This window comes from Crinia signifera, chromosome 8 (genome assembly GCF_055691185.1).
Source record: "Crinia signifera chromosome 8, ASM5569118v1, whole genome shotgun sequence".
NCBI lineage: Eukaryota > Metazoa > Chordata > Amphibia > Anura > Myobatrachidae > Crinia > Crinia signifera.
Window position 1 is genome coordinate 68,245,376 of NC_139224.1, and position 16,403 is coordinate 68,261,778.

Consider the following 16,403-nt stretch of genomic DNA (forward strand, 5'->3'; position numbering starts at 1 on the left):
CAAATTCAAATGACGGTACTTGTTTCCTAGCACGGCCACAACGATCATGATCGTGGGCATCGTGAGGAAAAATCGGGGGCATCGCGGCCATCGCATGCACTAAAAAATCGGGTGCGATGGTCGCGACTTTCCCATAGGGAACAATGTTAAATGCCTCAATTTAGCCGCGATGCCCCCGATTTCCCATAGGAAACAATGTTAAATGGGTCAATTTACCCAAATCATCATAGGGAACAATGGTAAATGGGCCAGAAACCCCCCAAAACACCCCTGAACAGTGAAATGTACCCCCAAAAGTATTTTACGCCACCCCACTATCAACGCGAACCCAAAGCGTGGCGAGCACAGCGAGCCCGCGAGGGGCGGCGGTACGCGTCCTCAGACCTTTTTTTATACCCCCACTATCCACGTCGGCGTGGAGTTGAGAATAGAATAGTGTGGCGAGCCCGAAGCCCCGCGAGGGGACGCGGATACCTGTGAAGCCCGCGAAGGGACGCGTTTACCTGTGAAGGTATCCGCGTGCGCTCGCCACGCTTCGGGCTCGGTGGCTCGCTGCGCTCACCACACTATTCTATTCTCAACTCCACGCCGACGTGGATAGTGGGGGTATGAAAAGGTCGGAGGACGCGTAACGCCGCCGCTCGCCACGCTTCGGGTTTGCGTTGATTGTGGGGTGGCGTAAACTACTTTTGGGGGGACATTTCACTGTTCTGGGGTGTTTTTGGGGCTTTCTGGCCCATTTACCATTGTTCCCTATGATGATTTGGTGAAATTGAGGCATTTAACATTGTTCCCTATGGGAAATCGGGGGCATCGCGGGTACATTGAGCCATTTAACATTGTTTCCTATGGGGAAATCGGGGGCATCGCACCTGGACCATTTAAGTCATTTTTAGCATACGACACGACCGACGCGATTTTGACTTTTTTCAATGCATTTCAATGGGAAAATCGGGGGCATCGCGTCGGTCGCGTCGCAGACCACTAAAAATGACACCCGATGCCCGCGATTGTGGCCGTGCTAGGAAACAAGTACCCAAATTACTTACTTAAGTCAATGGAGGTAGACAAATGCTGCGGTGCCTTCAAGATGAAAGTCCAAATAAATGGGCCAGCAGGTACAGAAGAAGAAGGAGGCGGCACTCAGCAGACTGCAATAAAAGGGTCCTTTAATCCTACGGTTTCGGGGTTACCCCCCGTCGTCAGGGATGGACAATGCACACAACTTACAATACAGAAAGTGACTGAATATATACACAATATATACACATACCCAAGGTGCACCCGCCCCACCCCCCAAGCCAATCAGGAACCGATTGCACTCACCTGCCGGACATGGGAGCTTCCCACAATGCCAGGTAACACCAGAAGTGTGCAACTAGCTGTGGTAGTCCCTCCGGTCCAACAAATCTATCAGATTAAGTACCCGCTCACATGTAGCTCTACATATGTTGTATACCTTCTAACGTGCCCTTGCGGGCTGTCCTATGTAGGGAAGACCCAGCGCCAGTTTAAGGAGCGCATGGCCCTACATAGGACAGCCCTTAATCAGGCAAGCCTGACCGGCCACAGTGACCAACCGTTGGCCCGACATTGGCCCTTATTCTGATTCGGTCGGTACGGCCCGCGTGCGGCCGTACCGCCGATGTTTGGACTCTGCACATGCGCAGAGGTCAATCTGCGCATGTGCAGCCCCCTTCGCCGCAGACGTATTTCGTCCGCCGCAAAGGGGGCGTATAGGGGCGTGAGAGGCTTCATGCCCTCATTTCCCTATGTGTACGCCCCGCGTTTCATGGGCGTTCCCATGCAAACGCGGGGCGTATGCATGGTAATGAGGGCATGACGCCCTCATTACCATGACATGGGGGCGGAAAGCTGACGTCGCCGGATGTCAGCTTTCAGCCCCCATACAAGCTACCACACGGACGATTGTCCGTGTGGTCTTAGCTTGCGGGAGCTGCCGCGGCGTGCGGGCCTGCCTTCGATGGTCGACGACCATCGAATGCAGGGGGCAGCTCCCACCATGGTGGAGGCGTAGCCTCCACCATTTTAATGCGGATCGCCAGCCGTCCGTGTACGGACGGCCGTGGCGATCCGTCTGGTGGGCGGCCCTTGGTTTGTGCGGTCGGAGCCCCGTGTGCGGCTCTGACCGCACCAACCAGAATAAGGGCCTAAGTCTCCATCACAATCACACTGTCAATCAGGTCCGTTCCATCATAATTGACCATGTTCCCAAAAACCTTAGGGGGGTAACAGAAAAAAACTGTTATTACAGGGTGAAAGTAGATGGATCTTTAAGTTGGGCACATTGGCCCCTAAGTGTTTCTTATAATGGTGTATGCTACACCGGGGGTTTCTTTGTTGTTACTAGCCTTAGGTCTAGCGGCATCTTGTATCCCTTCTAGGGGGTGGTGCTCTATTAATTCTATTAGTACCATGATTCAGTATGTATATTATTTTTTGTTTTCATGTATTTTTGATGTCATTGCCCTGCCATATTACTTTGTGTTGGCAACGTGGGTTTCATATGGGGAGTCTAGATGTATTAGGCCCCCAGATGTCCCACTGATATATCTATTGTAATGATTCATCATTATAATATCTTTACCTGTTGATATGTTTTCTCATGTTTATTATGTACTTTGTTTTTGGTTTTGTTTCTATGTCTGTAATAATGTTGTATCTTCATACATATGTCTCCTTTGTGCATGTGAGACTATCTGGCACACGGTTGACATATTCTAAACGCTTGTGCTTCATTGATCCAGCGTTTGTTATTATGCATAGGTCCACGGCTGGTCCGTTGTGTGGTTTTGCTATTGTTTTCTGTTACTGTTTACAATGTCTTGTTGCTCAGCAACTGATTGCATTCTAAGTCATAGATACAATCTATGCACAATATGTGTGACAAATTAATAAAGTATAAGGGACATGTTACAATAAAGCAAAAAGGACTTAAAGAAAACAGTTTAAGCCTAATGTCTCATTAAGACCGTTCGGACTCAAGGTGTTCAGTAAAAATATCCACCTTGACTCTCTTTGAAGCCGCATTTTAGATCTGTTGCCCCCAAGAACCAGGCATTTATTGACGATCATAGCGAGGATTGGCTACAGAAATTGCAGACGCAATTGGAAACCTATAAGCGGGAACTAATTAAATACAAGAGAGAGAAGTACATGAAAGTTGTGGCAGATTATGATACACAAAATTTATATGGCTGGTTAATGGGATCCACCAATGATAAAAATTACCCTGCTTGCCGCAGATACAGACGCGGCAATGTCACAGATTCCTCCAATGATTCTGCTGCCTTTGGAAGTGACACTGACCGACGTGGATGTGGTCGAGGCAGACCTAGGAAGCCATTTGTTCCTTTAGGGATATGCACACGGGCACAACGGGCAGAGGACGGAGACCCTGTCAAAGAGGCGGGCAGTGGAAATGCGGGCAGAGCAAACAAGCTGCCCAGTAGAAGCAAGAAGTAGTATTTAATTTGTCTTCGACACCGCTTACCAAAGACGAGTATGATGTACTGCAAAAGGGACTTAGGGGTTTATTCTGGTTCGGGCGGCTGGGCCGTAAGCGTACGTTCCGGGTTTTTTTTTATATCTGTGCATGCGTACCTTCCGCAATGCGCAGGCGCGACGACTCCACAACGCTCACGGACGGTTGTTTCCGTGCGAAAAAACCTGTCCGCAAGAGTACGGTCATTGTGGGTGGCATCGATCGGCAAAAGCAACGTGCATTTCGGACACAAAACAGGCGGCCACCACCGCCACCTCCAGACCACCCCTACAGATACCGCATGAGAGCGGATGCCTGGGTCTGCTAATTAACGCTGATTACTACTCAAACACATACACCTGAATGTAATAAGCAATGCTGCAGCCTATTAAGTCCAAACCATTATTTCACTACCTGCAAGCCACACACAGCACTCAAACACATTGGAAGCATATCTTTCTACACTTCTCTACATGTAAAGGTTGGTTTCATTTAAGGTAACTATCATTTTAAGACCTGCTTATATATGCCAAGTAGTTATTTGGTAACCATTTACACACATTCAGTAAGTGTTTTCATATACTTTAAACAGCAGCACACTCAATCTACACAAGTCGACATGTGTCAACATTTCACTCGAATACAAACAATTTGTTTTTCATTTTGATAAAAATACATAAACCACATCTAACAGCTACAAGGATGTGGCAGCAATGTTCTAGGCCATGGCCACTATTTTGCACACAATCTTTGTATAGTACCCAAAATACATAACTGTACCACTTTCTGATCTGCTATGAATTGGATTTTACTACACTCTGGATGTAAAATGCCACCAATCACATTATTGCAATCACATCTGTCTAACAAAGAATTCCTACATCTGCTTATGACACTGAAAAATCATATATATTAAAATATTTAAACATGTTTGTTCACAAGCAATTTTATCATGTTTGGTTGACTCACACATCTTTAACATACCTGTACCAACACATGACTGGTTTTTAAGGGAGGACACATATGCATTCCTACACAAATGTCCCTTTTGCCCCTTGTTTGGCTACTTCACCCACTCCATGACGAACTCATTGTTCTGGACCTGCTTTTACCTACTAGTGTTGGAGTTCCCTCACCTGCACAGAAACTGCTTTCTCACCTATTAAGTTGCTTTGCACATGTGCTGACACAAACTAATTAGCTGGGAAAAGTTGGATATGAACATGTGAATGGCCATGGAGACGGTTAGACATGGGAAACTTCTACAACACTTCAATAAATGCACAAAAATACCCTGGTCAGTAAGTACACATAAATGTATTATTTGTTTGACACAAGAAATTACACATACAACAATTGTGTGTTAATTGTGAAATTAAATTTATTTGCTGTTCAGCATCACAGCTTATTTGATAATTTAATATCATACATAAAATTTAAATCTAAAATATCGACAAAAATAACAATTAACAACAACAACAGGTTGCATATCTCCAAACATGTGTTACCCTACAAATGCAATGGTGAAAGAAATATGGACACTAGAATACGACCTGCAACATCCAGGGAGAATACTAAGCATGATACACACCAGCAAAAATAAAACCTGCATTTCAAGAGGTCACAATAAGCACTTTACTGCCCTTTGCAAGAAAATGGATAGATGGCCAACTCAGGAAGTGGTTGTCCAGTGCAATGTAAAAATTTTGGGTCCAAACACAGAGAAAATGACCCAGGTGTCATTATTTTGGCCCTTTTTTCACCTTTTGGACGTGGCCTTGGGGACAGGGGCTTTGGCACTGAAGGCTTGCGCTGTCTTGCCCCAGTGGACAGAGGAGGGTCAGCAGAGGTGGTAGCTTGTGGAGCAGCTTGGGGTGGGCCAGCAGATGGGGGATTGTCCCTTTGGGACCTGGCGGTGGTGAGCAGCTCCTCCAGAATGTCATTCTGGCAGCTGAGTTGTTGGGCAATGCTTTGCATGCCAGCCGCCAGAATGTCATTCTGGCGTTGGAAGGCCTCAAACTGCTGGGTGTTGGTCTCCCTCCAAATCTTAATGAACTCAACCAACTGATGCTGACGTTCTGCAGCCTCCATCTCGATCTTGTCCAGCATCTCCAACAACCTGACATCATATGAGGCCAGTGAATAGGGGTGGCGTATTGGTGGAGGCTGGACCACTTGCTCCACTTGTGGCTCTGAAGAGGAAGATGCTGCCGGTTAATCATGTGTTTCTGCTTCTTCTAGGATAAAAATGTAAAACAATGTCACCATCACATACACAAAAAATCTCTCTTACCAAATACAATGCATTACTGTGACTTACCATTAAAAGCAGCAGCAAAGACCTCCGCCGGGAGCTCACTATCCATATTGGATACCCCCGTGACCGAGCCCACATCAATCACATCCAACGAGTCCTGCTCCAGGGGGGTATATTCCAAACTCTCGGGCATAGGCCCCCTCCCGGTGGACATGCTGTGGTTGTACCGGTCAGTCATCTTCCTCTTCAGTACAGTTTTTAAGTCTGACCACCTACAAATTAAAAAAAAAAAAACAACATGAGAAATGTGCACCACTGTGCTAGTGAACATCATTACTACGTTACATTTCCTAGTGTGGGTGTTTTTATGTTTTTTATGCATATGTTTCCCACACACACATTAATGGGTGAAATTTAATAGGATGAGAGATTCAGAAAGTGAGAGATTTGGTGAGAAATCTCCAGTTTACACTGCAACACCAGTTGGATTTTGCAGTATAAATGATTGCCGCTTTAAAAAAACTGGAGATTTATCTCCAAAATGTCTCACTTTCTGAATCTCTCATCCTATTAAATCTCACCCAATGTCTCCATTATGAGGCATTTCAGTGTCTCATCTCATTCATTAGGCCACTAAATGCACATACATATGTCACTATGCAGAAATGACAGCATCCATGGCAAAATTATGCACCTCCACCTGTAGTGAAACTACACACCATAGCTTGACAGTGTTGATAATATGGATTTAGTTAACTATGGGAAGGCATGCTGGGATGTGTAGTTTCTCAACAGCACCATGTGCACAGTTTGGACATCCTTGATTCAGTAGCATCATATGGAACTTGTTACTACAACTCGTTTTCAACAACACACTTTTTGTTGTTCCATCACATACTTCACATGAGCAGAACTGTGCACATAACCTCACATCACACCAATGGTGCATGTTTCATATATAAATGTGGGTTATTAGACATGGTTGTGTTCACATGTGTCATTGAAGTGTAGCACTATCTACAAACACACCTTTCTATTATTCTCAAAACATACATGTAACATATGTACACACATATGACATTATCAGGGGGAGAAACACACTTGCCTTTTCTTCACTGATGCCAAATCTCTGACCACTGTTGACACCTGGTTCACTTCCTCTGTGATCTTCTCCCAAAGCTTTCTCCTTGCACTGGCAACCAGCTTCCTGGTAGGTAATTCAATCCATTCTCTTGCTCTGGGCACTAAAATTCTCATTTCTGCCTCTTGAAATGCAGGGTTTTCGCTTTTTGGTGGTAGTAACCTGCTCAGTACTCGCCCTAGATGGTGCAGGTCGATTTCTGGTGGCCCCAGTTCTCTAACCATGCAGCTGCTGGGTCACACATGTTTGGAGAGATGCAACCTCTTGTTCTGGCTGGTTGCTTGGCCCTTGTGGAGCTGGTGGCGTTGTTAGTGAGGGGCCCCCTTGCTCTTGGGCCCTCCTTCTCCTCTCCTGCTTCCTCTGCCTCAAGCTTTCAAGCAGGGATTCTGCTCTTGCTCTCTGTAGAGCGTCCTCAGCTGCGGAATCATCTGAGCTAGACATGTTTGCAGCAATTATGGGCTGCATCTGACTGGATATTTATATTCAAAACTCCCGCCTTGAAAAAGGGGCGTATATTCCGCCCCCCCCATGTAGTAGCTAATTTTCGCTGATACTTCCCACCGATAATTCCCGCCAATGATCTTGGCAGATAATTACCGCTTAAATTACGCAGGTCTCCACACGCCTGAGCATTCACCTGTACATGCACATACACAGGTTGTTGACCATTGTCTGCTACATGGTTAAATGTGTGCACATGTCACTCCAATGATGATTGTTTTCAGGTAGTTTCTGTGGGAGTACGTGTATGCTTTCTTAAACAAATGTATAAACATACCAACGTTACAATGCTTACCTTACATTTGTAATGAGGATTAATTTGTCATACACCAACATGTTGTATGTGCGTTGTTATAAGCGTGTGTATTAGTAGATGGGTGCGTGTATAATTTTACGCACACTGTATATATACAGTACGTGTCTCTACATTAAAAGCATAATGTATGTTATGGTGTGCATATCGGAACGGTCCGCGAAAGTTTTTATTCGCATACATATCGTTAATGTAAGATGGATTAATAAAGTTTACACTAAAAAAACAAGGTTTTAGATCAGCAACCACCAAAAGTTATATATGTACCTGCAATTAATATCTGCCAATATGTCTTTGACACGGGCTGCCCCATTCTCCACCCAGGAACTGTTGGCCCTGGTCTATATTATGGACCGTCGCCAATATGGAGAAGCGCCGGGCGTAGAACGCTGCCCGGCGCTTAATTTACGCCAGGACCCACGTCCATAGAAGCCTGGGTCAGGTGGAGAGGCGCGGGTCGGACCTGCGCCGCCGCCAGCCAGTGCTTCTATGCACACTTCGGCGGCATATTAGCCGATGTAAGTATATATTTTATCTCAAATATGTATGCGTTTTTTAGCAATGCTTTCAGGAATTACTTTTAAAATGTGCATGTGTATAGGGGTGTATGTGGGTGTATAGGGGTGTATGTGGGTGTATAGGGGTAAGTTTGGATTTTGTGTATAGCAGATCTTACATTTTTCACAGAAAATTTTAAATGTAAATGTATAATTTCTATTTATATGACCATGACTAATGTAATTTTTTCTTTCACTTCTTTTCATGAAACGCAACATTCAATATCGATACCATCAACATGAACATTTCAGCACGCGCAAGGGCACGCATGAGGGCCAGAGAGGAGGCCCAGCTGCAGGAGGCCCAGCTGCAGGAGGAGGATTTGGTTGAGACCACCTTGGGGCCTGCTGGTACCCATACCATCTCCCCCTCCACTTCCCACAGCCAGTCACCCACCCCCAGCCAGGCATCTGCTGCCAGCCAGGCAACCACCCCCAGCCAGGCATCAGCTGCCAACCAGGCAACCACCCCCAGCCAGGCATCTGCTGCCAGCCAGGCAATCACCCCCAGCCACTCACCCACCCCCAGCCACTCACCCACTCACCCACCTCCAGCCAGGCATCTGCTGCCAGCCAGGCAACCACCCCCAGCCACTCACCCACCCCCAGCCACTCACCCACCCCCAGCCACTCACCCACCCCCAGCCACTCACCCACCCCCAGCCAGGCATCTGCTGCCAGCCAGGCAACCACCCCGAGCCACTCACCCACCCCCACCCACCCCCAGCCACTCACCCACCCCCAGCCAGGCATCTGCTGCCAGCCAGGCAACCACCCCCAGCCAGGCATCTGCTGCCAGCCAGGCAACCACCCCCAGCCAGGCATCTGCTACCAGCCAGGCAACCACACCCAGCCACTCACCCACCCCCAGCCAGGCATCTGCTGCCAGCCAGGCAACCACCCCAGCCAGTCACCTGCTACTGGACACCCATCCAGTGAAGAACAGGATGGCAGAAGTAGCCGTAAGTAAACAATGTGCCAAATGTTTACATAAACATTTCTACACATAAACAATCACAACAACCACATATGTGTATCCAACATCATCATTAGTTGCAACATATCAATGCAGTGAGAGTCATAGCTGTGGCCTGTCCTCCTCCAGGAACAAGGGTCCCCTTGGTGTATTTTCAGAGTGTGGCGACGCCTCACCCCTTGAGTATTTGACATAACAGTACATCCCATGACATATCCTACAGTAGTGGTGTTGAAGTTATGTGGGCCCAGCTGTTGTGTAACTATACTTCCCAGCATGATGTGCAACATTAATTTATAGATTGATTTGTTAATAGTGTGTGAGGCCATGCGGATGCATGCTTTCAAAAATAGCTGTAGGCCTATAATTTGTACAGCAATGACCTACATTTTAAATAGTAAGGAGTGCTTAAGCCGCAACAATGTCATTACCCTTAAATAGCACAGCCTAATTGTGAGGTTAGAGGCAGAGGCGTAACTAATATTGTGGCGCCCCCCCCGCCAAAAAATTACCTTACCCCTCCGCATGCCGCCGCCGCCGCCGGCCCCGCATTCAGTCCGGCACCGCAGATAGCCTCCGGGCTCCGTCTCCTGCAGTAATGAAAAATGACACGGGTGGGATCACCCGTGAACCTATAAATTCAACGAACACGGATAAACTCCCCCTTATTTTTTAAAAATGAGTTTAATAAAGTACCAAACCTTTTTAAAATAACAAAATTATCTTTCTAGGTGTGCATCCATAGTGCAATTTCTTTTTCTTCTTCTTCGATTGTAGAGATGGTATTAACCAGAATTTTTTTTTTTATGACGGTCGGTACTACCTCCAGCTTGTGGGCTGTGCGATGGAGTCTTCGGTGGCCCCATCGTACGCTAATGCCTAGATGATGGGGGTGGAGCATGACATTTTTTTCTCTAATTCCAGTATCTCATGTAGCGTGTTTTATTGTGCATGCTACATAGATGATATGATTTTGATGTGGAGCGGCACACCTGAGACATTAGTAGAGGTTATAACCAAACAAAATGAGAGTGACAGTCCCATAAAATGAACATTTATTTTTTCTTACTCCACCATTGATTTTCTTGATGTCCAGATCAAACTGGCAGACGGCATGCTGCACACCTCTTTATTTGTAAAGCCCACGGACCGCAATATGCAGCTTTCATCCATCTTCAGTAGTTAAAGGGCTTCCCTATTCACAACTGCGGATCCATAGGATATGTAGCGATCCAGTGGATTTGGAAATTCAGATGAACAACATGATTTCCAAGTTTTTGGAAAGGGGGTATGATTGTGACCAACTGCTACTTACCAAACAAAAAATGTTAGCAATTCCCCGATCCAAAACCTTGAAACGCAAACTAAAATCCACGGCTCATAATCGCTTATTTTGGCCTAACAGATACAACACTAATAGCAATATGGCCAAATAAGCAGTGAAACAATATTGGCCTATTGTCTCAGAGGATGCAGATTTGCCAGGGCTATTAAAAAAAAAATTAGTTACCAGTTACGTAACCGTGGACGTAACCTACGAGATTACCTGGTCCACAGTGATGTCACTGGTTTTGACAAAACCAATGTTGTTCCGTTCTTTGGGGCTCCCAAGAACGGATGTGTAAAGTGTACCGGCTGTACCACTTGTGGGTACATGGTAACAGGTGACAGTATTAAACATCCTACCAGCAACAGGCTCGCCATTATGCACAGATGGGACATTCTCCCACTGCGCTAAAACACAAAATCATTGATCATGTTCCCCCGCTGGTTCGTGGGGGCAGCAGATCTAAAATGCTGCTTCAAAGAGAGTCAAGGTGGGTATTTTTACTGAACACCTGAGTCCGAATGGTCTTAATGAGACATTAGGCTTAAACTGTTTTCTTTAAGTCCTTTTTGCTTTATTGTAACATGTCCCTTATACTTTAGTAATTTGTCACACATATTGTGTATAGATTGTATCTATTACTTAGCATGTTACGTTTCTGTCCTTTTAGTTTTCCTTGTTACTATGGTGACGGTGCTCGTGGGTGACGTCATCATGATGACCTGCCGCAGACACGCTGCCGCGCGGCTCCTACAGGCGCCGTGGTGGTGGGGGGGGGGGGGTAACCTTAGCACATAAATGGTGAGTGAATTCATGTTCATTTGTGTAATGCCCTGATGAAAAATGAAAATGCACAAGCATTGAAATGTTGGCAACCAGGTCTTTATTTGTCATGTCTTTATTTGTCCCGAGTGCCGCCGTCAAACTGTATATATATATAATTAGGGCGGAGTGAAAAAGTTGAAATTGATATACTCAAAATCGGCTAATGAGGAAAAGTTGTGACTTGACCTGAATAAGTAATGTGGGTACTTGTGCTACTTCCGGGTCCTACGCTCGCCACAAACTATGTTAAAAAAGTAACTTAACTCCATGCCAACATGGATAGTTCATACCTCCACTATCCATGTTGGCATGGAGTTGATTTTAAATAGCATGGCAAGCGTAGCGAGCCACCGAGCCCACAGCGTGGGCGAGCAAAGCGAGCCCCGCAAGGGGACTCAGACGCACGGCGCCATACTGGCGCCCTGAAACTACACAAGTACCGTAATGTGCAAGTGTTTTGCTCTGATCTGGCAAGACACCTAAAGTTTCACTTTTTAGATGAAAAATAACGAAACGTATGAAGAATCTCCGATCTAGTTAAAATTATGTCAGGACGTTTTAGACTGGTTCATTAATATACTTTCCCATAGTGTAAAAAAAGTAAGAGCTTGTCCAAGTGCAAAGTTACTGACATTGGTGGGATAAAAAAAATCCCTTATAAATGACCCGTTTTCATGGTCACAATTGTAAATATTGTGTGTTTTCACCTGAACGTGTTTTTTTTTGGAGAGGATGCTCTATAATTAGTGACCAAGGGCCTTATTCTGCTCGGTGCGGATATTCACGAATTCTTTCGGTGCGGGCCGCACGCATCGCTGTGCGGCAGCGTGCGGGCATCGTCCGTAGAAACGCCCACGTGTCCTCCGCATTCGGACGGACTCACTCTTTAAGAACAGGGCGTGTGTACGGACGACATACAAACCGTGCGTGTGCGGGGGAAACGTACAGATTCTTGCACGGTCTTCCCGTACAAGCACGGTCTTACCGCGTGAGAACGTACGGAAAGCTGTCCGTACGCCCCGATGCGGAGTATTTACGCACAATCCATGCCGGGGTATAAAAGACACAGTGATTCAGATAGAACCAAACAGCCATTCCAAGCACTGTTCTATAGACGTCTGTGCTTATAATAAATCCACAGTCTACACTTTAGTTAAAAAGATTATACTATAAATGAGTTTTTTGCGATGTCATGACTCAGCGGCTAGAAAGGTACAATACACTGTTTCATACAGTTTGCCGACCCATTCAATGCTCAGCTGCAGGGATGTTCCTTATTAATATTAAGTTGTGTGCATTATTTGCAGTGTAAAAGTGTGTGACAAGGGCAGCATGTAAAGTTCCCTTTAAGCAGCAATGCTTCCAATTGTAGCAGTGAGAAGCGTGTAATTAACAAGTAATGGGTAAAGTATGTGATTGTATTGGGTTCAGGTGACATTGGTTGAGGTGCGTCCGCCCTGATTAGGCGTTCCGATTGCCTAGCGCATGACCGAGTGGTGTCCGCAAAGCAATACTAGCCTTTTGGACACCGCACATTTCTACCCTTTTTGTTCGCGTGCATTCGGCGTGCTGTCCGAATGCACGCCTACCCAAATAACTGTACTCCCCCGTGTCCGCCCATGTTTCCGCCCAGTTTAGCCCACTTTGAAACTACGCCCCTGTGTCATTCCGCATGACGCCCATAACACACCCATATTGGCCGAGTGATTGCGGTGCACATTTCTGTACGGGATTAGTGAGAACAAGTACGGAGACCATGCGTGGCACATGCGCGTAGCGTTCTCCACGCATGCGCAGACGGCTAAAAAACGCCATCCGAAAGAATTCGGGAAAGTACGCACCGAGCAGAATAAGGCCCCAAGAGAAAAAACTTGGGGCAAAAAATCAGTGTAAATCCATTTTGTTTTCCCTTAATAGAATAGTGTCTTCTAATGTCCAACTCTTTACTGAATGCTACAGTAAACAATGCATTACACTCTGTTATTTAGGTAAAGTATTTTAAACACTTCTGTTTATTGCCTTTAATTGTGACAGTTTTGCATCCTCTATGCCGGGAACATGATTGGGCTGCATTAGAGCATATAATTATGCAAAAGATTAGCCAATATATTAACAGTTAAATACGTTAAAGTGCATTATGCTGTAATCAACAAATAAATCTGTGGGGGGCGTGGCTTGGCCGGCACCGAGAGCGGGTGTGGGGACTGTGAGCTCCGTAACTATCCTGATAAAAAATCCTTCCCCCGGACCTGCAGAAGATATATATGCAATTCAGATGTCTTCAGAGCCGCTCCTGAATCTCTTGAGCTGCCCGTGTGTATCCTTGTCTATTCGGGGAGTGTTGGTTGACTGGCCTGGCCTGCTGAGCCCTGTGCATCCTCTCCAGCAGCGAGCGCCATTTTGGATCCCCTGGATGCTTTGGCTGAACGGAGGAGTCCCCAGACTTGCGGTCTCCGGAATCCGGCTGCGTGTTTGCCCCTGCCCGGGTGACTCAGCGGGAGGGGGCGTCTGGAAGCGCTCCGGGGAGTAGCGGAAAGAGGGGTAGCTGTCTTCATTGAGACGGGCCGCTCAGCCGCACAGAGCTAATGGCGCTGCCTCGTCTGCTTGTCTCCTGGACTGCAGTAAATATATAGATTTGACCCTGAGTTGGGCTCAGCAGATACAAATGGTGTATGCTTCCTGGAGCCTGCGGGGATAGTACAACATTTAATATGCACCATCTGATTTGGTCTGGGAGAAACTACAGCCAGATATCCTGCTGCTGCCAATATACTTTCAATGTTAGTTGATGTGCTAGCCATCACCATACTGTAATATATCAAGACTCCTCTACAGCAGTTTACCTATTCACCGTTAAATTTATAAAATGGCTGCGTGCACTACTGGAAGCATATCTACAACAAATCCTCCAGGCTATATCTGCCTCGGCTGACAGACTTGCTGGCAGACTTGATGATGTCCGGGAGTTAACCCCTTCCATCTCTCATGTACCAGACAATTATCATCATGTAGCTGAAGAAACTCGGCATCAATATCCTGCATATACAACTCCTATGACTCCTTTATTTGCTCGCACCCTGGAGGTATCCTCGACATTGGATCCCGATGGTTCTGAAAGTATTTGGTGCCATATGCAAATCCATATTGACCTGGCTATACCTTACCAAAAAATTCTCACTCCTTTCCTGTTGACAACTGTACGATATTTCACTTTGATACCTGGCTATTCTGGATGTAATTCTGCGAATTCCCAAGGGATGAGATATGGGTCCTCTACTATACCGCGGCCCATTCACGGCACCGAAAACTGCCCGGACTAGATCCTGTAATATAGCACCCTGGGATGCTCACTTCCTATCTTGTTCTATTTTATTACTTTTTCAATAGAATACTGTTATATATATATATATATATATATATATATATATCCTGCTTTTCCTTTCTTGTTGTCAAAGGAACCATATGTATGCTATACCCTTGAATACTGTATGTAAAATACACATGTCTCCTGTGTGAGTGCTGGCTTTCGCCTATCCTAGCTTAAGATCCTTTTTCTTTTCCCCTAACTATTCATCCGATAAACTATTCTGTTCATATAAGGGGGGGGAGGGGGAGCGGTACTAGATGGTAGTATAGTAGTATAGTTAGACGTGGGGGTACAGTTAAGTTATGGGCTCCAGGTACACCTCAGTTGGGGATGGGTAGTACAGGGTGGGGGGTTATGGGGGAGGGTTGTTTTGATCATTAGGGGGTGGTTTGCTTTGGGTTGGGGGTTAAGGGATGGGTTTCTCCACTAGGAGCTTATTTTTAATTACTTTGTGTGTGTTATGGGTTGTTGACGCTATAGCATCAATGCAAATTTTTTTTGGGGGGCATTTCATTCTGCTTCGATATATAAAGTTTTACTTTCTATATGCCGCATATGCGGTTACGCACGGTATGATGTGATATGTTTTCATTGTATGCACTCCTGTTTTATTACATTATACATATGCCCGACTGGAGCCTTCGGGTATTTATGGTTCACTATATGCAGTCAGTGCTCTTTACATCCTTTTACGAATATGTACTGAATAACCATCTTATTGCTTTACGATACATCCTTTCCCTCAATTGCTATATGCCATATGTATGCTGTAGTGTCTGCCCATTTGGTTATGGGTTATTATTTGTATTTTGCAAAAATCAATAAAAAATTATTGCATTAACAAAAAATTAACAAATAAATCTAATGTTTAGAAAAATAAAACAGGTTTCAAAGATGTTGCACATACAGTATTGTCTTATTGTTTCTTTATGTTGTGTTTTGAGTCTGTGATTGATGTCCATTATTATTACACTGTTAAATTGGGTCAGTAAGCACATAAAAAGGAAATAAAGTATTGCTGAACAACCCTGCCTAGTAATTAACACAGTGATTGGCATATACTGTATGTACTGCTGGACACCACTGATAGAATGAATAACTCTCAATAGCATATACAGTAGACTTTATTATTTTCAATACACACAATACTGTATATCTGATTTTAGAATTCTGGCTTGACAGTTTTTGTGTCAAATTTTTGCATAGCATATGGGTGTGTGATGACTTGTCGACAGAGACCATGTTGACATTCAGTATGTCTTCCTGGAAATGTCAACATAATCAACTGTCAACAAACCATCCCTGGTTGAATAGTGGTCTCTTACCATTTCTCATTGGCAGCTCCAGCTTCTCAGTAGACCTGCAATACTCTTGCATTCCAACGATTATCTCTTCCCCATTGCCAAATTGCCCACCGTGCTCTTCTGGCACATGCTCCCGGCATAGGAGATGCAAAACTGTTTTCCAGACCAATTCATGTTTAAAATAACGTACCACAATTAAAGACAATAAACAGAAGTGTTTAAAATACTGTACCTAAATAACAGAGCATAATGCATTGTTTACTGTACTTACTGTAGCATTCAGTAAAGGGTTGGACATTAGAAGACATCAGGGATTTTTTTTTTCTCCTG